This window comes from Trichechus manatus, unplaced genomic scaffold (assembly GCF_000243295.1).
Source record: "Trichechus manatus latirostris isolate Lorelei unplaced genomic scaffold, TriManLat1.0 scaffold00041, whole genome shotgun sequence".
NCBI lineage: Eukaryota > Metazoa > Chordata > Mammalia > Sirenia > Trichechidae > Trichechus > Trichechus manatus.
In genome coordinates, this window is record NW_004443977.1 from 17,741,969 (window position 1) to 17,768,413 (window position 26,445).

Genomic DNA, 26,445 nt, shown 5'->3' on the forward strand with positions numbered 1-26,445 from the left:
GTTGTTAACCAATGTCATAAAATAATATGTGCACTACTGTTTTATGAGAAACTATTTGTTCTGTAAGCTTTCACCTGAAGTACAATAAAAAAAAAAAGTGATGTCTATACTATACTGTAGTCTACTAGGAGTACTGGTGGCACAGTAGTTAAGAGCTTGGCTGCTAACTAAAAAATTGGCAGTTTTTATCCAACAGCTACTCCTTGGAAATTCTATTGGGCAGTTCTACTGTCTCCTATAAGATCAGTATGAGTCAGAATGGATTCAATGGCAACAGGTTTGGTTTGGTTTTTAGTAGTCTATTAAGTGTGCAATAGAACTATGCCTAAAAAAACAACATAATACCTTAATTAAAAAATACTTTATTGCTAAAAATTGCTGAACATCATTTGAGCCTTCAGTGAGTCATAATCTTTTCACTGGTGGAGGGTATTCCCTTGATGTTGACAGTTACTGAACGATCAGGGTGATGGTTGCTGAAGGCTGGGGTGGCTGTGGCAATTTCTTAAAATAAGACCACAACTAAGTTTGCCACATCGATTGACACATCCTTTTATGAAACATTTCCCTACAGCATGTGATGCAATTTGATAGTATTTTACTCACAGTAGAACTTCTTTCAAAATTGGAGTCAATTTTTTCAAATGCTACCACTGCTTTAGCAACCAAGTTAATGTAATATTCTAAATACTTTATTGACATTTCAACAATGTTACAGCATCTTCACCTGAAGTAAATTCCATCTTAAGAAACCACTTTCTTGGCTCATCCATAAGAAGCAACTCGTCATCCATTAAATTTTATCATGCGATTGCAGCAATTCAGTTACATCTTCAGGCTCCATTTCTTATTATAGTTCTCTTGCTGTTCCAACACATGTGTAGTTACTTCCTCCACTGAAGTCTCAAACCTCTCAAAGTCATCCATGAGGACTGGAATCAACTTCTTCCAAACTCCTGTTAATGTTGATGTTTTGACCTCTTTCTATGAATTAGGGAAGTTCTTAATGACATTAAGAATGGTGAATCCTTTCCAGAAGGTTTTCAATTTACTTTGCCCAGATCCATCAGAAGAATCATTATCTATGGCAGCTATAGCCTTATGAAACGTATTTCTTAAATAATAAGACTTGAACATGGGTACTAACTATTTAATGAGAAACTATTTTGTTCTGTAAACCTTCATCTAAAGTGAGAATAGCAGCACAACTAGAAGAATGCAAGTGATGTTACTGAATTGTGCATGTAGAAATTTTTGAAATGGTTTATCTTTGGCTATGTATATTTTCACCAAAAAAATACAAGTCGAGAAGGGAGCGTGTTGACATGTCGTGAGGTTCTTAACCAATGTCATAGAACAATATGTGTACTGACTGTTTAATGAGAAACTATTTGTTCTGTAAACCTTCACCTACACTACAATAGAAAAAATACAAAAAATAATAATAATAAGACTTGACAGTTGAAATTATTCTTTCATCCATGGGGTGCAGAATGGATGTGGTATTAACAGGCATGAAAACAACATTCATCTCCTTGTATATCCCCATCAGGGCTCTTGGGTGACCAGGTGCATTGTTAATGAGCAGTAATATTTTAAGAGGAATCTTTGTATTGAGCATTAACTCTCAACAGTGGGCTTAAAATATTCAGTAAGTCATGTTGTAAACAGACGTGCTGTCATTCCAGCTTTGTTGTTCCATTTATAGAGGACAGGCAGAGTAGATTTAGCATAATTCTTAAGGGCTTTAGGATTTCCAGAGTGGTAAATGAGCACTGACTTACTGGCTTCAACTTAGAGTCGCCAGCTGTATTAGCCCCTGACAAGAGAGTCAGCCTGTTCTTTGAAGCTTTGAACCCAGGCATTGACTTCTCCTCTCTAGCTATAAAAGTCCTAAATGGCATCTTTTTGCAATATAAGGCTGTTTCGTCTACGCTGAAAATCTGTTGGTTAGCATAGGCACCTTCATCAATTATCTTAGCTAGATCTTCTGGATAACCTGTTGAAGCTTCTACATCAGCATTTGCTGTTTCACCTTGCACTTTTATCTTACGGAGACAGCTTCTTTCCTTAAACCTCATGAACCAACTTCTGCTAGCTTCAGACTTTTCTTCTGCAGCTTCCTCACTTCTCTCAGCCTTCATAGAATTGAAGAGAGTTAGGGTCTTGCTCTGCATTTATTCTTTGGCTTAAGGGAATGTTGTGGCTGGTTTATTATTCTATCCAGACCACTAAAACTTTCTCCATTTTGACAGTAAGGCTGTTTCGCTTTCTTGTTATTCATGTGTTCACTGGAGTAGCACTTTTAGTATCCCTCAAGAAATTTTCCTTTGCATTCACAACTTGGCTAACTGTTGGCACAAAAGGCCTATTTTCAAACCTATCTTGGCTTTCGACATGCCTTCCTCACTAGGCTTAATCATTTCTAGCTTTTGATTTGCAGTTAGAGATGTACGACTCTTCCTTTCACTTGAACACATAGAGGACATTGTAGGGTTATTAACTGGCCTAATTTCAGTATTGTTATGTTTCAGGGAATAAGGAGGCCCAAGGAAAGGGAGAGAGACCGGGAAATGGCTGGTCGGTGGAGTAGTCAAAATACACTCCTCCTGCTTTCTTCATGTATGCTGAGTTTGCTATCATCCACAACTTGTCTGGTCTTCTGTCATTAGTGTTCAACATGTCAAATCTATTCTTGAGATGATCTCTAAATTTAAGTGGGACAACGCAGTGTCATACTTTTGTTCTTGTGGAGTTGTCCTAATTTTCTTCAGCTTCGACCTAACTTTGCAAACGAGCAGTTCGTGGTCTATTCTGAAGTCAGCCCCTGGCCTTGTTCTGACTGATGATATTAAACTATTCCATCCTCTCTTTCCACAGATGTAGTCAATTCGATTCCTATGTATTCCATCTGGTGAGGTCCATGTGTATAGTCAGCATTTATGTTATTGAAAAAGGCATTTGCAATGAATAAGTCATTAATCTTGCAAAATTCTATCATGTGATCTCTGGCGTCCTCTCTACCACCAAGACCGTGTTTTCCAAATACTATTCCTTCTTTGTTTCCACCTTTGCATTCCAATCACCAGTAGCTATCAGTGCATCTTGATTGCATGTTTGATCATTTTCAGACTGCAGAAGTTTTTTTTAAAATATTCAATTTCTCTTTGGCATAAGTCATTGGTGCCTAAATTTGAATAATAGTTCTATTAATTGATTTTCCTGGTAGGCTTATGGATATTATCATATCATTGACTACGTTGTATTTCAGGATGCTGTTGTTGTTGTTAGGTGCTGTCTTAGTCATCTAGTGCTGCTATAACAGAAATACCACAAGTGGATGGTTTTAACGAAGAGAAGTTTATTTCCTCACAGTTAAAGTAGGCTAAAAGTCCAAATTCAGGACATCAACTCCAGGCAAAGGCTTTTCTCTCTGTCGGCCTTCTTCTCTTCAGTGTTTCCCCAGACTAGGAGCTTCTCTGCGCAGGGACCCCGGTCCAAAGGATGTGCTCTGCTCCTGGCACTGCTTTCTTGATGGTATGAGGTCCCCCTGTCTCTCTGCTCACTTCTGTCTTTTATATCTCAAGAGATTGCCTCAGGATACAATCCAATCTTGTACATCCAGTCCTGCCTTACCAACACAACTTCCACCCATCTTCCCTCATTAACATCATAGAGGCAGGATTTACAACATATAGGAAAATCACACAGTACCAGGAATCATGGCCCAGCCAAACTGATACACACATTTTTTGGGGGCATAATTCAGTCCATGACATTCCACCCTTTGGCCCCCCAAAAATCACATCCTTGCTACATGGAAAAAATATTCACCCCATCAGATCATAGCAAAAGTCTTAACTCCAAGTCCAAAATCCAAAAATTCCTCTTCATCTGTGAAATCTAGAATACAACTTATCTGCTTCCAAAGGTACAATGGCAGAACAGGCACAAGCTAGACATTTCCATTATAAATGGGAGAAACTGGAGGGAAAGAAGGGATAACAGGCACCAAGTAAGTCAGCAGAACACAGTACATTAACCCTCAAGGCTTTGAAATTAATCTTCTGTTCTCCAGACAATTTACACAATGGCCCTGCCCTCTAGACTCTAGGTGTTGGCCACAGTCTCCGGATTCTGAGTGGAGGCCCATCGACCCTGGGCTTCAGCTCTGCCTTCCAGGCCCCCTGGGACAGCAACGCTGCTCCCTTGGCTTTAGGCACACAAGTCTCCTAGAACATTGGAGTGACAACTCCACCCTTAGAAACACCAGAGGCCATGGCTCCACACTTTGAAAGCCCTGAGGTCATGGGCATAGCTTTTGAGACTCAGGTGGCTCGGCTTCTTGTGTTCCTTGTCTCTTCAGCTTCTGCTTCTGTTTCCTGTGGCCTCTTGGCCCTCTGGCCTCATGCCTACATCTGCCCTGCTGGGGCAAGTGTTCCAAAGCTCTGTAGCTCCACCAGTAAGTGGAGGCATCCCATTCCTGGTACCAGGGGACATAATTCAATCCATGACAGGTGCCATTGAGTTGGTTCTGACTCATAGCAACCCTATGTACTACAGAACTAAATACCGCTCAGTTCTGCACCATCCTCACAGTCGCTGTTATGCTTGAGTGTATTGTGGGCACTATGTCAATCCATCTTATTGACAGTCTTCTTTTTTACTGACGCTGTACTTTACTAAGCATGATGTCCTTCTCCAGGGATTGATCCCTCCTGACAACATGTTCAAAGTATATAAGACATAGTCTTGCCATCCTCGCTTCTGAGGAGCATTCTGGTTGTACTCTTCCAAGACAGATTTGTTCATTCTTTTTGCAGTCCATGGTATATTCAATGTTCTTCGCTATCACCACAATTCGAAAGCATCAATTCTTCTTTGGTCTTCCTTATTCATTGTCAGCTTTCGCGTGCATATGATGCAACTTGAATCACCATGGCTTGGGTCAGGGGCACCATAGTCTTCCAGGTGACAGATTTGCTTTTCAACACTTTAAAGAGGTTTTTCCTCAAGAGATTTTCCCCAGGCAATGCGTCTTTTTATTTCTTCACAGCTGCTTCCATAGTGTTGATTATGGATCCAAGTAAAATGAAATCCTTGACAACTTCAATCTTTTCTCTGTTTATCATGATGTTGCTTATTGGTCCAGTTGTGAGGATTTTTGTTTTCTTTACGTTGAGGTGTAATCCATACTGAAGGCTATGGTCTTTGATCTTCATCAGTAAGTGCTTCAAGTACTTCAGGGTAGATCTTGAAAAGTTCATTTTGACAAGGAATACCACACCATTCCTCTTCAATTTGTCATTCCCAGCATAGTAGATCATGTTATTACCTGATTCAAAATGACCAGTACAAATCTATTTCATCTCACTAATGCCGAGAATATCAATGTTTATGCATTCTGTTTCATTTTTGATGATTTCCAATTTTTCTAGATTCATATTTTTTGCATTCCACGGTCTGATTATTAATAGATGTTTGCAGCTGTTTCTTCACATTTTGAGTCGCCTCACACCAGCAAATGAAGGTCCTGAAAGCTTGACTCTATCTATATCATTAAGGTCGACTCTACATTGAGGAGGCAGCTCTTCCCCTGTCGTCTTTTGAGTGCCTTCCAACCTGAGAGGTGCATCTTCTGTCACCATACCAGACAATGTTCCACTGTTATTCGTAAGATTTTCACTGGCTAATTTTTCAGAATAGACCGCCAGGTCCTTCTTCCTAGCCTGTCTTAGTCTGGAAGATCCACAGAAACCTATCCACCAAGGGTGATCTTGCTAGCATTTGAAATACTAGTGGCATAGCTTCCACCATCACAGCAACACGCAAGTCTCTGCAGTATGGCAAACTGACAGACTCGTGGGGACTATTATTGTAGAACTCCCTATTTCTCTTTTAACTTGTGTAAGGTTTGTTTTATGTATTTTGGAACTCTGTCAGTGGATACATAAATATTTATTATGCTTATGTCCTTTTGCCAGATTATTCCCTTAATCATCTCATAATATACTTCTTGTGTCTTATGATAGAATTTCATTTAAAGTCTACATTATCAGAGATTAATATTGCCAGTCCTGCTAATTTTGATTCCTTTTTGCTTGATATATTTTCCCATTCTTTGATTTTTTTTTTTTTTAACCTATTTATGTCTTTGTGTCTCAGGTGTGTCTCTCGTAGGCAACATATTGATAGAAACTTTTTTTTTTTTTTAATTCATTCTGTCACTCAGTCTCTTCACCAGTGCATTTAAACTGTTTACATCCAGTGTGATTATCGATAGATATGAATTCACTGCTGTCATTTTAGGATACTTTTTTTTTTTTTTTGATGTGGACTGTTACCTTGCTCCTCTTAATTTTCTGTGCTGAATTTTTTTTTTTTTTTCATGGATTCACTTTTGATTTCCTTTTTTTTTTTTTTGTTGATTTTGTGTTTACTGGGTCTTTTTTATTTTCTTCTTTATTTTGGTGGACAAATTTGTTAATTTTATTTGTGGTCACTCTGAGGTTTACTTTCATCATCCTATGTTTAAAACAGTCTGTTATTTTTTGATATAACCTTGGCTTACTCTCCATATGGCATTTCTAGAAATACACCATTTGTTCCCCCTTTTTGTTTTGAAGTTGTCATCAGTTTCAAATTGCCATCTCTGGCTCCTTGTTTTCAGGTTTGTAGTTTTATTTGAATTTTGAGAGTTCTTTGTCTGGGTTGCTATCCTGTGATGTTGTCATGTGTCTTGCTCTCAGGTTTTTGTCTGATGTCTTTGTGCTCTCTCTAAAGAAATCCCTTTCATATTTCTTGCAATATTGGTCTGAACTTTACAAATTCCTGTAATTTCTGTTTCCCTGTGAATGCCCTAATTTCACCATGGTATTAGAAAGAGAGTTTTGCTGGATATGTAATTCTGTGTTGGCAATTATTTCTATACCACATCCCATTGCCTCCTTGACAGCAGGATTTCTGCCAAGAAATCAAGGCTTAGTCTTATTTGTGTCCCTTTCTATGGGATGTTTTGGGTTCACTGAGCTTCTTGGATGGAAACATTCTTGTCTTTTATGATGTCAGGGAAGTTTTCTGCCAGCAATTCTTTAAAAATTCTCTTCATGCTTTTACTTGTCCCCTTCTGTTCTGGAATTCCAATCACTTACAGATTGTTCCTCTTGATAGTGTCCCACGTAACTTTTAAGCTTTGTTCATTTTTCTTTTTTTTTGGATTGTTCCTCAGATAAGATATTATTAAGAGATTTGTCCTATATTTCACTGATCCTTTATCCCATTTATTCAGTTCTGCTCACATGCCCTACCACTGAGTTATCCATTTCTGATATTTTATTTTTAAGCTTCTGGATTTCTAGTTGCTGTTATTGTACGCTTTCTAAGTGTCTTTATTTTGTCACTTTGTTCTTGTTTTCCTGAATTCTTCTAAATTTTGTTTGTGTTTTCCTTGATCTCTTTGAGTTCCTCCTATCTGTAAGTCTTTCAGAGTCCTTACTTGGTAGTTTTATTATCGTTTCTTCCTCAGGAAGATTTTTCTCTCGTTTTATTTTGATCACTTGCTTGGTTCATCTTGTCCTTTATCTTTATGAGATCTGATATTGTTTGCTGTCTCTGAGGCTTTACAGTGTTATTTTATTTATTGATTGATTGTAAATTTGTTTGCTTTGTCTTGGTTTTTTGGTTCTGTGGTGACAGATGATGGGTAGTCCATGTCCCTCAGCAGCCCTTGTGGGACCACGTTGTCATTCTGGGTTGGTGCAAGCAGTTAGTGCATTCACTGGAGTGTAGGGCAGGTCTTCTTTTAGCCACAGGTTAGCAATGCTACCCAAATGGATGGGGTAAGCCATTTGTGCTGGCACAAATTGGTGTCTTAGTATGCAGTGGGAAATCAAGGTATCTCAGTGTGTGTGGGGACAGTCTGCAGGAACTGGCTGTGTTTAGGATGGGTGTTTCTACAGCCAAGTGGTCATTGAGTGTTGACAAAGGGGATGCCTGCTTGTCATTGAAGTCTCTTGGGATACACCCAGTTGTCACTTGTGATGAAATGTGCCTGCAGAGCCTCACCAGGCGGTCATTGGAAGACTGCACAGGGATGCATCTGCTAGTAGCTGGTTTAGGGCATGGGGTGCACTTGTTGTTTACTGGGCAGTGATGCTGGGTGCACGTCATGGACTGAATTGTGTTCCCCAAAAATACGTGCCAAATTGATTAGGCCATGATTCGCAGAATTGTGTGGTTGTCCCCCATTTTGAGATTGTAAGTTTATGTTAAAGAGGATTAGGGTGGGATTGCATCACCTTTACTAAGGTCACATCCCTGATCCAATGTAAAGGGATTTTCCCTGGTGTGTGGTCTGCAGCACTTTTTATCGTACAAGAGATAAAAGTAAAGGGAAGTGAGCAGAAGGGAGACCTCACACCACCAAGAGAGAAGCACCGGGAACAGAGTGTGTCCTTTGGACCTGGGATTCCTGTGCAGAGAAGCTCTTAGTCCAGGGGAAGATTGATGAGAAGGACCTTCCTTCAGAGACTGCAGAGAGAGAAAGCCTTTCCCTGGAGCTGATGACCTAAACTTGGACATCTAACCTGTTAGACTGTAAGAAAATAAATTTCTCTTTGTTAAAGCCATCCACTTGTGGTATTTCTGTTATATCAGCACTAGATGAGTAAGACAGTGCATCTCTATTTACTGTGAGGGCTTGGGGAAATCGTGCTGGTCACTGGACGTTGAACTCAGGGGAGCTTCTGCTCATTGAAGGGTGCAGGTGTACTTGTGCTAGTCACCTGCAGTGTGCATACTCCCGCTGGTCACCTGTCCATCTGCAGGTGCACGTCCACTGGCCCCTAGGCTGCAGATGTGCTCATGTCAGTTGCAGGTGTGCTCTTACTGGTCGCCAGAAACCAAGTGCCCTCTTGCTGGCCACTGGACTACTGGAGTGCTCCAGCTGGTTGTCAGGCATGTGACACTTTCCCATAGACTGTTACACTACAGTCACACTCTCGCCAGTCACCCAGCTAGCTGGTGTGCTCTGTCTGGTCTCTGGACAGAGGGCACAGAGTCACCCCCAATGATCATGCATGTGGGGGTGGAGTGGGCTTCCCAGCTTGGCTTCCCCCCAGGCCGTTAGGTTCTGCCCTGTTTAAATGTGTGTGTGGTGGGGGGATGCGCTTGGAGTCTGTCTGCATGAGGGGCTTTAAGTTGCTACCCTGCAGTTTTATTTTTCAGTGGTAAAAATGATCAGGTTCTGTCTCCAGTAAGTAGACACTTTCCCAATTCCTGGCTCCCTCCCTTATCCATGGTCATGAGGATCACTTAACTCCCCTATCTTCCTACACTTTCCCTTTTTAGCCATGGTTTGTGACCTGCTCACCTTGTTTCATTCCATGTTTGATTACATAGCATATAGTTGTGTATAGTTGCCTTGCTGTGCTCCTCACCCAAAGAACACTGCCTGTTTTGTTCCAAGTTGGCTACCATGTGCCAGGGTGGGTGGCAAGATGCTGAGAGTTTGTATCTATCTGTGTCCACTGTTTTCTTTCTGTCTCTCTTTCCACTCAGAGCTTGGTCTAATTCTTCATCCTTCTGTATGATTTTCAGGGTTCTGAGTTTGTCATCTGTATCTGTTTCACTTGATTTCTAGGGCTGTTGAAAGAGGTGGATGTTCTGGTGCATCAGTCTAAGTCTCTATCTTGGGCTTCTTCTCACTTGTTTTTTACATGAATTTATTTTGGGAGATCTCTGAAATTGTGGACACACACACTAATGAAATGTTTTAATGTACACCTTCTTCTTTCCCCTAAATATGTTGTGTCACTATTTACATTAATTTAGAGGTATGGGGGCTGTCCATGACCAATGTGACCATGAAGCTGCGTTCCTCATGTGAATGTCATCTGCCATGTATGTCCTGCATTTAAATTCTGTGTTTGCCGCTATGAAGCTGTGTAACCTTGTGCAAGATATTTAATTGTGGGGGCTTAAATTCTACATTTCTAAAAAGGAATCATAATAGTCCTTACCTCACCAACAGATGGCATTGTTGTCACTGTTGTTGTTAGGTCCTGCCGAATCGGTTCTGTCTTACAGTGACCTTATGTATAATATAATATGTAAAGAAATATAATTACATATAATAATATGTAATGAAACATTGCTCATTCCTGGGCTACCCTCACAATCATTGCTCTTTGAGCCCATTGATGCAGCCACTATGTCAATCCATCTTGTTAAGCATTTTTGTCTTTTTGATGATTCTCTCCTTTACTAAATATGATGTCCTTTTTCAGGGACTGGTCCCTCCTGATAACATGTCCAAAATAAGTGAGACAAAGTCTTGCCACCCTTCCTTCTAAGGAACATTCTCTCTGTACTTCTTCTATGATAGTTTTGTTCATTCTTCCGACAGTCCATGGTATATTCAATATTCTTTGCCAACACCACTGTTCCAAGGCATCAGTTCTTCTTTGGTGTTCCTTAGTCATAGTCTAGCTTTCCCATGCATATAAGGTGATTGAAAATATCATTGTTTAGATCTGGTGCACCTTAGTCCTCAAAGTGATATCTTTGTGAAGAGGAAAATGAAAATTAAAGCAATGGAATTTGTCTACATATCTATTAGAATGGCAGAAATCAGAAATCAAAACACTGACAACACCAAATGCTGACAAAGATGTGGAGCAATAGTAACTCTCATTCATTGCTAGTGGCAATGCAGACATTGTCCACTCACTTTGAAAGACCATCTGGCATTTTCTTAAAAACCTCAACATAGACTTACCATATGATCCAGCAATCATGCTCCTAGGAATTCACCCAAATAAATTTAAATTTTATGTACACATGAAAACATTCACATGAATGTTTATAGAAGATTTATTAATAATTGCCAACAATCGGAATCAACAAAGATATCCTTCAATAAGTGAGTGGAGAAACATACTGTGGTATTTCCATGTAATGGAATATTATTTAATAGTAAAAATAAATGAGATGTCAAGCCGCAAAAATACATTGATGAATCTCAGATGCATATTCCTAGTGAAAGAATACTGTGTGAATAAGCTACATACTGCATGATTCTAATTATACAGCATTCTGGAAAAGGAAACACTATAGAGAAGGTAAAAAGATCAGTAGTTGCTAGAGGATTGAGGGAGAGAGGGGAAGATAAAAAAGTGAAGCACAGAGGATTTTTAGGGCAGTACAACTATTGTGTATGATACTATAATAGTTGATACATGATAATATGCATTTTTCAAAACCCACAGAAGGCAAAACACAAAGAGTGAACTCTAATTTTAATTCTATATTTTAGTTAAAATAACGTATCAGCATTGATTCATCAATTGCAACAAATGTATTACACAGGAATGCAAGATGTTGAGCATAGGGGAAACTTGTGCATGGGTGACAGGAATATATGGGAACTCTATTTCTGCTCAATTTTTTGTAAACCTAGAAGTGCTCTAAAAAATAAAGTTTTTTAAATTATTAAATACACTTATATAATGCAAATGTATTTTAGGACCTCACCAAATGGCTGACAGGCTGGAAAATTAATCTTGGAAAGTCATGCGGACATTGAGGTTAAGCAGCCAGGAGCACAATCTCATCTTTAAGAGAATCCACTGCTGTGCTCACAGCACATAGGACCTTGCCCATGGCCTGGTTACCTCTGATGCTCTGGCATCTAGACACTAGTGCCCATACACTACTCCCTGCTTCAGAAAGAATCTCTGACTCTAAGTCTTTCATTATTAATTCCAGGCTTACATTTCCAACAAGAAAAATCAGTTTGTTTAATTGGGGCTATATCTGTAGCCATCGATGCCAAAGGAGGTTGTGAAGCAAATATCTAAAATTTTCAGCTTTTATCATGGGGAGAAGGCTCTGCACACACCACTCCCACTCAAACACAGGAAATTCCCTATGTATTAGAAAGAAGAAAAGACAAGATCCAGGGAAAAGAATAAAAGATGCCTGATTTACCCCTTCTCTGAGGCGATTGTAAACACCATGGCTGGGTCAGGCGCACCTTAGTCTTCAAGGTGACAACTTTACTTTTTATCACTGTAAAGAGGTCTTTTGCAGCAGATTTGCACAATGCAACGTGTCATTTGATTTCTCGACTGCTGCTTCCATGTGTGTTTCCACTCTTAGCTGTGCATTAATTGAACAAAATATTTAGAAAGCAACTATAATGTGCCTTACACTGTGCTGGGTTAAGGGGTTGCTTTAAATAGGGCATGAGTGTCAGTGTCTCTTAAAAAATGACATTTGGCTTGAACTTAAATGATGGGAAAAATCAGTGTGAAGTTGATGGGGGAAGGAATATTCTGGGGGAGAAAGCTTCGAGGTGGGAACAAGCTTGACTAGCAGTGGTGTCATGGTGATTTGTGTAGAGAAATAGTCTCACAAAATAACAGCCACGACCTCTGATATTTAACTAAACAAATCTGCTCTTTCTTCTTGCCTTAATGTTGGAACTGTTAAATCTACCGAGTCACGGGCTTGACCAACCTGTAATGGATGTTATCATTTACTTTGTCCACTGGAGAGCCCTCATGGGCTGTTGAACATTAGCTCTGACCTGCACTTAAGACCAGTAGTTGACAGTAAATGACTCTAAGTTTCTTCCATCTTTCCCTAAAATACCATTTAGAATAAATGTGTTCATTCAACAAATCTTGCTAAGGCACCTCTTACATTGTAAGGATTAGTAGGAGATACATTGAAGAATAAATTCTTCATATTTTTTTTAATCTAGGAGTGCATAAAAGGCATTTGCCCTCAAGAATGTGACAAGTGCTATGAGAGGGACAAAATCAGTCCCTTAAGAGTTTAGTCAGAGTTTTAGTTGTTATTTGCTATGTAGTTAACTCTGACTCATGGTGACGTTAGGTATAACAAAATGAAACATTGCTTGGTCCTATGATATCATCATGATTGTCGATATGTTTAGTACATTGTTGTGGCTGTTGTGTCAAATCCATCTTGTTGAGGGTTTCCCTTTTTTATACTGACTCTCTACTTTACCAAACATGCCCTTTTCCAGTGATCGGTTTCTCCTGAGGCTGTGCCCCAAAATGCAAGCCAAAATCTTGCTATCTTTGCTTCTAAGGAGAATTCTGGTTGTATTTCTTCTAAGATTGATATGTTCATTCATTTACCTGAGATTTTGTGGTGTAAGAGTCTGTGAGCAGAGCAAATAATCAGTTTATGTCCAAGAACAACAATTTAACATCAACCTCAAAAAAAGTCTTGCAAACACTTAAAGTCTTATTCTCCGGTGTATAAGTTTTCCAGATTCTTCTTTAGCAATTAGAAGATTATCAAAACATCATTTAAAATCAGATTCCATCGATGCTGCAAAATTTACCAAATTTCTCCACGAACCAATTTTCAGAAAGAATGAGACAAAAACAGAATTCATAGAGACATTTAGCCTTTTTTAAAGTTTCCAGTTCTCATAAGTAACAAAATTTAAAACTCTCATGTTGGCTAAATCAAAACCCTTATAAAGTGTTTACACTTGAAGATTCTCAAAAGTTAATTGTACAATCCCATCGTTACATTTTAGGAGTAATAAAACTTGGGTCCAAACAGTAATTGGCTTATGTAAACTACATCTTTCTCCTTTACTGTCTTTCCTGGATTCTTTCTTGGATACATGTTGTCATAGAATAAATTATATAGATTTGTAAGCAGTCCTATTGTTGAGAATGGTAATACAGTGAAAGGTAGAAATGACAGGGGTTACCACATATGCAGTTGTGGGAAGGCCTCTGTTTAGTTTATCTGTCTGTACAGGGCCCCATACATACTAAGAATCTGTGGTAGTCAGAATAATGGCCCTCGAAAGTGTCCATGCCATAATGCCCAGGCCTCATAAATATGTTAGATTACATGACAAAAGGGAATTAAGGTAATACAAGGAATTAAGGTTGCTAAACAGCACACAGGGAGATTATCCTGGATTACCAGGTGGGGATTTTATGTGGTGAGGGAGGTCAGATAAGGCTTCCCTTAGGAAGAGATGTTTGAGCTGAGTTCTCAATGATGATTAATAGTAAATTATGTCATAAAATCAAGGAGAAATGATCCTTGCTATAAAGACAGCACAGACAAAAGTCCGAAGTCCTGTAAATCTTGGAGGTTATGAGGAACTGAAGAAGACAGTGTGGCTAGAAGGAAGAAATCACGAGGAAACTGGTATGAAGCAAGGGTGGAGAAGCAGAAGTTGGGTTAACCATACCCAGTTAAACACCAGTTGCCATCTGAATCGATTTTAGAGTTTTTAATGGCTGAGTTTTGGAAGTAGATTACCAGGCTTTTCTTCCAACCTTGCAGAGTCCTGTAAGCTATATAAACAAAGTCTATTTTTGATGGATGCTGTCATGGATTGAATTGTGTCCCCCAAAAAATGTGTGTAGCAACTTGGCTAGGTCATGATTCCCAGTATTGTATGATTGTGTTATCTGATGTGATTTCCTTATGTGTTGTAAACTCTATCACTATGATGAGATTATGTGATCTCCTTATGTGTTGTAAATTCTATCACTGTGATTAGGTTATACTGATGAGGTTGACAAGATTAGATAGTGTCTTAATACAATCTCTTTTGAGATATAAAACAGAGAAGTGAGCAGAGACACATGGGAACCTCATACCACCAAGAAAGCAGTGCTGGGAGCAGAGCGCGTCCTTTGGACCTGAGGTTCCTCTGCTGAGATGTTCCCAGACCAACGGAAGACTGATACATAACAAGAACCTTCCTCCAGAGCTGACAGAGAAAGCCTTCTGGAGCTGATGCCCTGAATTTGGACATGTAGCCTACTCGACTGCGAGAAAATAAACTTCTCCTTGTTAAAACCATCCACTTGTGGTATTTCTGTTGGAGCAGCGCTAGATGACAGATGGTGAAGAACTGCCTGCTCAAAGTAGAGTTGACCTTAATGACGTAGATGGAGTCAAGCTTTCGCAACCTTCATTTACTTATGTGTCATGACTCAAAATGAGAAGAAACAGCTTCCAACATCCATTAATAATCGTAACGTGGAATGTACAAAGTATGAATCCAGGAAAACTGGAAATCGTCAAAAACGAAATGGAATGCATAAACATCAGTATCCTAGGAATTAGTGAGCTGAAATGGACTAGTATTGCCCATTTTGAATCAGACAATCATATGGTCTACTATGCTGGGAATGATAACTTGAGGAGGAATGGCATTGCATTCATTGACAAAAGGAACATGGCAAGATGTATCCTGAAGTACAACACTGTCACTGATAAGATAATATCTATACACCTACAAGGAAGACCTGTGAATACGACTATTATTCAAATTTACACACCAACCACTAAAGCCAAGGATGAGGAAACTGAAGATTTTTACCAGCTTCTGCAGTCTGAAATTGATCAGACATGCAGTCAAGATACACTGATAACTACTGGTGATTGGAATGAGAAAGCTGGAAACAAAGAGGAAGGATTGGTAGTTGGGAAATATGGTCTTGCTGATAGCAATGATGCAGGAGATCACATGATGGAATTTTGCAAGACCAACAACTTCTTCATTGCAAATACCTTTTTTTCAACAACATAAATGGCAACTATACACACGGACCTCACCAGATGGAATGCACACGAATCAAATCGACTACATCTGTGGAAAGAGACAATGGAAAAGCTCAATATCATCAGTCAGAACAAGGCCAGTGGCCAACTGTGGCACAGACTATCAACTGTTATATGTAAGTTCAAGTTCAAGATGAAGAAAAGTAGAGCAAGTCCTTAGAGCCAAAGTATAATGTTGAGTATATCCCACCTGAATTTAGAGACAAATCTCAAGAAAAGATCTGACATGTTGAACACTAATGACTGAAGACCAGACGGGTTGTGGAATGACATCAAGGACATCATACATGAAGAAAGCAAGAGGTCATTAAAAATACAGAAAAGAAAATGAAAGATCAAAATGGATGTCAGCAGAGACTCTGACACTTGCTTTTGAACGTCTAGCAGCTAAAGCAAAAGGAAGAAATGCTGAAGTAAAAGAACTGAAGAGAAGATTTCAAAGGATGGCTTGAGAAGTACAAAGTAAAGTATTATAATGACATGTGCAAAGAGATGGGAATAGGAAACCAAAAGGGAAGAACATGCTCAGCATTTCTCAAGTAAAGAACTGAAGAAAAAATTCAAGCCTTGAGTTGCATTAGGGAAGGATTCTATGTGGAAAATATTAAACGATGCAGGAGACATCAAAAGAAGATGGACGGGGAGACGGAGCCAAGATGGCAGAGTAGTCAGTTGCCTCCATGTTCTTTCTTACAACAAAGACCTGAAAAAACAAGTGAATCAATTATATATGACAATGGAGGAGCCCTGAACATCAAAGACAAAGTTTAGGAATCAGACTGAGTGGCAGGGGGAGGGAGAGACAGTTTGGAAGCAGCGAGGAGTTGCCAGGCCTGACCTGGTGGGAGCTGGAGCCCTTTAGCCTGGATCACCTCGGGAGTAAGCAGTGGGGCAGGCAAGCAGCAGCGCTCGGGAGGCATTTTCCACACTGGGAGAGACCCAGCAGCACAGAGTCTACAGAGCCATCCAGAACGAGTGAGAAGCAGCCCTCAATTGGTGAAAGATAAGTATTTGCATCTGGCCTACTGCGTGAATCAAAAACACCCCCTCAGAGAAAAACCTGTCTCCCATTTACCTCTCTGCTCCCTGCTGTGCACTGGGTTAAGGACAGCTTTAGCAATTACCTAGTCCCCTGGGTTGGAAGTTAGACATGTCACTCACCCTGAGACATTCCCCCGGCCTTGGAGAGGGAACAAATTAACAAACGGGGAAAGAATAATCTGCCAGCTCCTCTAAGCCAGGAATTCAGCGTAGGCACAGCTCCTTTGCGTAGGCAAAGGCATAAGGGATCCATGGACTTTGAGTGCTTTTCCCCTGCAGATACTTCTGTGGGCTCATTTCAACAGCATAGACCCTCATTATCACAGTACAACAGGATATACACCTGAAGTCTAACTTCAAATTTTACAGCTGTAAAGTGGCAGGTTCATGACATTTGACACTACTCTGGCCATTAAGCAGGGTCTTCATCTACCCACAACAGGGACCAGAGGACTGCAGCTCCAACTACCCCACCTAGCCACCAGTGATAGGGGCCCAAGAACAAGAGGTGCAACCCAGTTGTTACAGCCAACAGCAATGGGCATTCATAGTCCAGCTGCAAAACCCACCCAGCTATGTGCTCTAGGGAACAGAGACACACTTTCTTCCTGGACACTCAGGGGTGGCCGTCAGCCCCCTGCCTTGCTCAGAATGTGTCTCCCTGCTGTAACCAGATGCCTGTGCCTACACCAATCGCCCATAACTTTCTAGGACTGTAGGTGAGAGCCTGCACCACACACTCAGTTGCTGACTACCTGGACACCTGAGCTGAATCCATACAAGAAAGATGGGCAAACTCCTGGGCTCCCATACTTAGTGCCAGTTCTGGCCACCTGGTGGCAGGGTGTTGGAGCTACAGGGGCATCGGTGATTGTGCTAGCTCACACTAGCAGGCTATTTGGGCATAACAAAACAAAACGGTAAGCTAGGATAGTAATTAAACATAAAATAAATGAATGTAATCACTTATTGATGGCTCAGAGACAATAGTCAATACCATATCATGTAAAGAGGCAGACCATGATGGCTTCAGCAAGCTCCCAAAATACAGAATCAAGAAATTTTCCAGAGGAAGAGAATTTCCTAGAATTACCAGAGGCAGAATACAAAAGATTTATATACAGAACTCTTCAAGACATCAGAAAGGAGATCAGGCAAAATGCAGAACATGCACTAGAGGAACTGAAAAAGATTAGAGAAGAGCATAATGACAAATTTAACAGGCTGCGAGAATCCATAGACAGACAGCAATCAGAAATCCAGAAAATTAACAATAAAATTTCAGAATTAGACAACTCAATAGAAAGTCATACGAGTAGAATTGAGGCAATAGAAGTCAGAATTAGTGAGATATAAGATAAAGCACTTGACACAAACTTATCTGGGGAAAAATCAGAGAGAAGGATTTAAAAAAAAAAAATGAAGAAACCCTAAGAATTATGTGGGATTCTATCAAGAGTAATATACTACGAGTGATTGGAGTACCAGAATGGGGGGGGGGGAGAGATAACAGAAAATACACAGAGTCTTGTTGAAGATTTGTTGGCATAAAAATTCCCTGATACTGTAAAAGATGAGAAGACATCTATCCAGGCTGCTCATCAAACACCACATAAGGTAGATACCAAAAGAAAGTCACCAAGATAAATTATAATCAAACTTGCCAAAACCAAATATAAAGACAGAATTTTCAGAGGGGCTAGGGATAAATAAAAAGTCATCTACAAAGGAGAGTCAATAAGAATAAGCTCTGACTACTCAGCAGAAACCATGCAGGCAAGAAGGCAATGGGATGACATATATAAAGCCTTGAAGGAAAAATTTGTCAGCCAACAATTATATATCCAGCAAAACTGTCTCTCAAATATACTGGCAAACATAGGACATTTCCAGATGAACAGAAGTTTCGGGAATTTGCAAAAACCAAACCAAAATTACAAAAAATGCTAAAGAGAATCCTCCACTTAGAAAATCAATAATATAAGATAACAACCCAAGATGAGAACACAGGACAGAGCAACCAGATATCAACCCAGATAGGGAAGTCACAAAAATAAATCAAAGCTAAAACACTGAAAATAGGGAAACAGAGGTGTCAGTATGTAAAAGATGACAACATTAAAACAAAAATGACTAAAAAAATGTAGACATAGATTATTCATATGGAGAGGAAGTCAAGATGATATAAACAAATAAAAGACTGCTATAAACTTAGAAAAATAGAGGTGAATATTAAGGTAACCACAAAGGAAACTAACAATCCTACAAGAAAAAAACAAGAAAAATATAAAGACTCAGCAAATACAAAATCAACAACAATGAAAAAGATGAAAAGAAAACACATAAAGAAAAACAACTCGGCACAGAAAATGAAGTGCAACAGAAACTGTCAACAACACACAAAAAAAGCATCAAAATTACAGCCCTAAACTCATACCAATCAATAATTACGCTGAATGTAAATGGACTGAACACACCAATAAAGAGACAGAGAGTGGCAGATTGGATAAAAAAGCACGATCTGTCTATATGCTGCCTACAAGAGACACACTTTAGACTTAAAGACACAAACCAACTAAAACTCAAGGGATGGAAAAAATATATCAAGCAAACAACACTCAAAAAGAGCAGCAGTGGCAATATTAATCTCTGACGAAATAAACTTTAAAGTAAAATCCACCACAAAGGATAAGGAAGGACACTAGATAATGATTAAAGGGTTAATACACCAGGAGGACATAACTATAATAAATATTTACTTACCCAACGTCAGGGCTCCAAAATACAAAAAACAAACTCTAACAGCATTGAAAAGAGGGATAGAGAGTCCACAATAATAGTAGGAGACTTCAACACACCACTTTCGGTGAAGGAAAGAACATCCAGAAAGCTCAACAAAGACATGGAAGACCTAAATGCTACAATCAACCAATTTGATCTTACAGGCATATACCAAACACACCACCCAAGAGCAGCCAAGTATACTTTCTTTTCCAACGCACATGGAATATTCTCCAGAAAAGACCAAATATTAGGCCAAAAAGCAAGCCTTAACAAAATTCAAAGCGTCAAAATATTACAAAGCAACTTCTCTGACCGTAAAACCATAAAAGTAGAAATCAATAACAGAAAAAGCAAGGAAAAAATATCAAACACATAGGAACTGAACAACATCTTGTTAAAAAACTACTGGGTTATAGAAGAAATTAAGGATGGAATAAACAAATTCATAGAATCAAATGAGAATGAAAACACATCCTACTGGAACCTTCGGGACACAGCAAAAGCAGTGCTCAGAGGTCACTTTATAGCAATAAACGCACACATCCAAAAAGAAGAAAGGGCCAAAATCAAAACATTAACCTTACAACTCAAACAAGTAGAAAGAGAGCAGTAAAAGAAGCCCTCAGGTGCCAGAAGAAAGGAAATAATAAGAATTAGAGCAGAATTAAATGAATAGAGAACTGAATAACAACTAAAGGAGTTAACAAGTCCAAAAGCTGGTTCTTTGAAAAGATCAACAAAATCAATAAACCACTGGCCAAACTAAAAACAGAGAAACAGAGACGAAGCAGTTAACCAGTATAAGAAATGAGATGGGTGATATCACAACAGACCCAACTGAAATTAAAAGAATGAACAGAATACTATGAAAAATTTTACTCTAACAAATTTGAAAACCCAGAGGAAATGGACAAATTTCTAGAAACTCACTACCTACCTAAACTAAAACAAACAAGGTAGAACAAATACATAAACCCATAACAAAAGAATAAATTGAAAAGGTAATTAAAAAATTCCGAACCAAATAAAGCCCTGGACAGGAAGGCTTCACTGGAGAATTCTACCAAACTTTCAGAGAAAAGTTAACACCATTACTACTAATGGTATTTCAGAGCATAGAAAAGAATGGAATACACGCAAACTCATTCTATGAAGCAAGCATAACCCTGATACCAAAACCAGGTAAAGACACCACAAAAAAAAAAAAAAAATGACAGACCAACATCCCTCATGAACACTGACACAAAAATACTCAACAAAATTCTAGCCAATAAAATTCAGCAACATATCAAAAAAATAATTCACCATGATCAAGTGGGATTTATACCAGTTATGCAGAGATGATTCAATATAAGAAAAACAATCAATGTAATCCATCACATTAATAAAACGAAAGACAAGAACCACATCACCTTATCAATTGATGCAGAAAAGTATTTGACAAAGTCCAACAACCATTCGTGATAAAAACTCTCAACAAAATAGGAATAGAAGAAGAATGCCTCAATATAATTAAGGACAATTTACACAAAGCCAACAGCCAGCATCATCCTAAATGGAGAGACTTTGAAAGCATTCCCCTAGAGAACGGGAACCAGACAACGATGCCCTTTATCACCACTCTTGTTCAACATTGTGCTGGCGGTCCTAGCCAGAGCAATTTAGGCTAGAAAAAGAAATAAAGGGCATCCAAATTGATTGGGAAGAAGTAAAAGTGTCTCTATTTGCAGATGATGTGATCTTATACACAGAAAACCCCAAAGAATCTGTAAGAAAACTACAGGAACTAATAGAAGATTTCAGCAAAGTTTCAAGACAGAAGAGAAACATACGAAAATCAGTTGGATTCCCTTACACCAACAAAGAGAACTTCGAAAAAGAAATCACCAAATCAACACCATTTACAATACCCCCAAGAAGATCAAATACTTAGAAATTACTCTAACCAGAGACATAAAAGACCTATACAATGAAAACTATAAGCCACTGCTACAGGAAACCAAAAGAGACCTGCATAAGTGGAAAGACATACCTTGCTTATGGTGAGGAAGACTCAACATTGTGAAGAATGTCATTTCTACCCAAAGTGATCTACAGATACAATGCAATCCTGATCCAAATTCCAATGGCATTTTTTAATGAGATGGAGAAACAAATCACCAAGTTCATATGAAAAGGGAAGAGGCCCTGGATAAGTAAAGCATTACTCAAGAAGAAGAACAAAGTGGCAGGCCTCACCCTACCTAATTTTAGAACCTATTATACCAGCATGGTACTCAGAACAGCCTGGTACTGGTAAAACAACAGATACATAGATCAATGGAACAGAATTGAGAATCCATACATAAATTCATCCACCTGTGAGCACCTGATATTTGACAAAGGCCCAAAGTCCATTAATTGGTTAAAAGTCAGTCTCTTTAACAAATGGTGCTGGCATAACTGGATATCCATCTGCAAAAAACCGAAACAAGACCCATAACTCACACCATGCACAAAAACAAACTCAAAATGGATCAAAGACCTAAATATAAAATCAAAAAAGATAAAGATTATGGAAGAAAAAATAAGGACAGTGCTAAGAGCCCTAATACATGGCATAAACAGAATAGGAACCGTAAGTAACAAGGCAGAAACACAAGAAGGGAAACTAGATAACTGTTTCTAAAAAACAGTTATGCTCATCATAAGACTTCACCAAAAGAGTAAAAAGACAACATACAGACTGGGAAAAAATTTTTGGCTACAACAAATCTGATCAGCGTCTAATCTCTAAAATCTACAAGATACTGCAAAACCTCAACAACAAAAAGACAAATAACCCAATTAAAAAATGGGCAAAGGATATGAACAGGTGCTTCACCAAAGAAGACATTCAGGCGTCTAACAGACACATGAAGAAATACCCATGATCATTAGCCATTAAAGAAATGCAAATCGAAACAACAATGAGATTCCATCTCACCCCAACAAGGCTAGCATTTATCAAAAAAAAAAAACACAAAGTAATAAATACTGAAGAGGTTGTGGAGAGACTGGAACACTTATACGCTGCTGGTGGGAATGTAAAATGGTACAGCCTGTTTGGAAATCGATTTGGCACGTCCTTAAAAAGCTAGAAATAGAAGTACCATACGATCCAGCAACCCCACTCCTTGGAATACATCCTAGAGAAATAAGAGCTATCACACAAATAGATATATGCACACCCAAGTTCATTGCAGCACTGTCCACACCAGCAAAAAGATGTGAACAACCTAGGTGCCCATCAATGGATGAATGAATAAACAAATAATGGTATATTCACACAGTGGAATACTATGCAATGATAAAGAACAAGGATGGATCTGTGAAACTTTTATAACATGGTGGACTCTGGAAGGCATTATGCTAAGTGATTTAGTCCGTCACAAAAGGAGAAATATTGTATAAGGCCACTATTATAAGAACTAAGCAAAAGGTTCAAACACAGAAGAAATTCTTTGATGGTTACGAGGGTGGGGAGAGAGGGATTGGTTTATTCACTAACTAGATAATAGACTAAAATTATCTTAGGTAAAGGGAAGGACAGCACCCACTACAGGGGATGTCAGCACGACTGGACTAAACCAAAGCTAAGAAGTTCCCTGAATACAACCAAACACTTTAAGGGACAGAGTAGCAGGGGCAGAGGTCTGGGGCTCATGCTTTCAGGGGACAGCTAGGTCAACTGGCATAACAAAGTTTATTAAGAAAATTTTCTGCATTCTACTTTGCTGAGTGGCATCTGGGGTCTTAAAAGCTAGCTAGCGGCCATCTAAGATGCATCAATTGGTCCCAACCCACCTGGAGTAAAGGAGAATGAACAACACCAAAGTCACAAGGAAGGTATTAGCCCAAGAGACAAAGGACCACATAAACCAGGAACTTCACTAGCCTGAGACCAGAAGATCTAGATGGTGCCTGGCTACCACTAATGACTTCCCTAACAGGCAACACAGCAGAGTGTCCCTGATGGAGCGTGAGAAAGGTGGGGTGCAGAACTCAAATTTTAGTAAAAAGACCAGACTTAATGGTCTGAGACTGAAGAACCTCAAAAAGCATGGCCCCCAGACTCTGTCAACCCAGAACTAAAACAATTCTGGAAGCCAACTCTTCAGACAAAAATTGGACTGTACTATGGGACATAAAATGATACTCACCGAGAGTGTGCTTCTTAGCTCAAGTAGATACATGAGACTAAATGGGCAGCTCCTATCCGGAGTTGAGATTGTAAGTCAGAGAGGGTCAGGAGCCTGTTGAATAGACACGGGAAATCAAGGGTGGAAAGGAAGAACGTGCTGTCACAGTATAGGGAGAGCAATTAAGGTCACATAACAATGTATGTATAAATTTTTGTATGAGAGACTAACTTGAATTGTAAACTTTCACTTCAAGTACAACAATAAAATTAATTAAAAAAAAAAAAGGAAAGTTAAGGGGTTAACACCCCTGGTGAATTTTATCATTATCAGAATTTAGTATCTGGGACCCAAAAAAGGTGAGTATGGTTATGAAAACTGATGGATCACACCTATCTGATTTGCATCCCATCATGGGGATGACACAGGACAGATCAGTATTTTGTTTGGTTGTGCATGAGTCAATGGCAGCTTAAAATAACAACATGGATAATATTAGACATTTAAGCAAAATTGTGATTCCTCCTATCAAATTCTCTGAGGGTTCCAGAACTTCCCTTTGTCCATTCTTTAATATTTGGCCTGATTTGTTATTAATCTTTAGGCTCTCTATGTCTCTTTCCTCCCCACCCCCACCTCCAGTCTAAGTACAATTAAATGTAAAACATGTAATGCATTTGGATGACTCTTTTCCACTGCATATATTGTTCCATTCTTCAAAGTAAAGACAAGTGCCATCATTTCTCATGCTTCATTTATAGAATATCTTCTTTTCTGAAATTCACTCTTCTGGCGACTCTATTACTTTCAAAAAAGTACCTCCACCAATACCATGGAAATCTCTAGTGTAAATCTTAAACAACAAAGAGTTCCTTACTCAACATGGTTAAAAATTCTAAACATAGAAGTACTTTTGTTCAGTTCCTGAAATGATCCAATACCACTCCACGTTTTTTTTAGCGGTCTAAACCCTGTCGATAACCTCACAATTCTTTAGTTCATGGAAATGGCAAGATTGTCCTCAGGGCCACAACTCCTCTTTGGTTGCCCCTTCTTCTCCAGGGACAAGTGTTTTCAGCATGCTCCTTGACTGCCCTAGAACCCCAAAGGTGGGACCTACATTTTCCTGCCATCTGATCTGCACTATTACCAGGTTTAGAAACATCCACACAGGTCTCAGCCAACCCTCTTATATGATCTAGAAATTGCTAATATAAACAATATTCAAAAGGAACAAAATTGTTCAAAATCTCCCTTTCTTTTCCATTAAGTAGCCTTAATGTAAGGAAATAACATTAACCATGTAAATTCAAGTAAATACCAGACAATATTTAGTCACAGACACTCTCACACAGAAACCAATCTACTTACATATGTTAAATCATCTTTAAATTTACTGTAGTATTCCAGAAATTTCAGCATCTCCACAATGAGAGTGAAAGCCTCTTTCAGTGCTTTTGTACATTTGCTGTTATGAGCAGCCAGAACTCTGTGAACTACATTAAAGTACTGTAAGAATATGAAAAAAAAAAAAGTCAGTGCATTTGGTATGTTTTAATTGTAGCCATTTATAAAATATAATTATTTCATGTTTGCAATTACCTGTTTTATATTATGACAAAGTTAAGAAACTGCAAAATTAAACAATTTTGCCAGAATGCCAAGAAAAGTCACCAGTAAACAGACACTTATAAACATGCTCTGCAAATCCTGATCTATTAATGAAAGAGGACATAGTTTTAGTCTTTAAAAGAGGTAGGGAGAGAAATGCCTCAATTTTATAGCTTTCAGATTTATTGGCCCAGGTAAGATTCCATTAAGGCTACAAAAGCCTGAAGTGGAATGGTGACTGGATATTTGTTTACTTTTGAAAAGTTGAAATATTAAAGGAAATTTTATCCACAATATATATCCTTGGGGGCATTGTGATTGTTTAAGTGGAAATTTTATACTTTACTCATTTTAATGGGAACATGTTTGCAGAGGCACAGGTAGTAGGAAGGAAAAGTGAAAAGCAACTTCAAAAGAGGGAATTTTTTTTCTACAAAAGTAAGAGCTTTTCCTTTACTTCTTTGAAAATAGCCAAATCATGAATATTTTCACTATCAAATCAACAGTCAAAACTTATCATTGCTCCCATTAAGATGCTATCATCAATCATACAGATGCAAATATGGATAAACCCCATAAACCAAACCCATTACTATCAAGTCAATCTCAACTCACAGTGACCCTATAGGATAGAGTAAAACTGCCCCATACGGTCTCCAAGGAGCAGCTGGTGGATTCAAACTGCCAACCTTTTGGTTAGCAGCCAAGCTCTTAACCACTGCACCATCAGGGCTCTGCAGTTATGGATACCAAGTGAGCACTATGGTAATCTTTAATAGAACTTTATCATATGGGAAGGAAGATGGACTCCAGTCAAGTTGGGTGACTCTGTGTTATTGGTCTACTCTTGTTAAGATAATCACTGGCTTAGAGTTACTATTGTCATTATAAATATAAAATATATATACATATGTAGACCATAAAAACCAAACCAGTTTCGGTCAAGTCAATTCCAACCCATTCTCATGTGTGTCAGAGTAGAACTGTGCTCCACAGGGATCTTAATGGCTGATTTTTAAGGGAAAAAAAAAAAAAGAAGGCTGGTTTTTGTGCCACCAAGGAACTCAAATATATAGCTATACCTGGTCCCGGTTGCCATAAAGTCAATTCTAACTCACAGCAACCCTAAAAGATAAAGTAGAACTGCCTCATAGTATGTGCAAAGCTGTAAATTTTTACTGAATCAGAGTGTCACTTTTTTCTCTTGTGG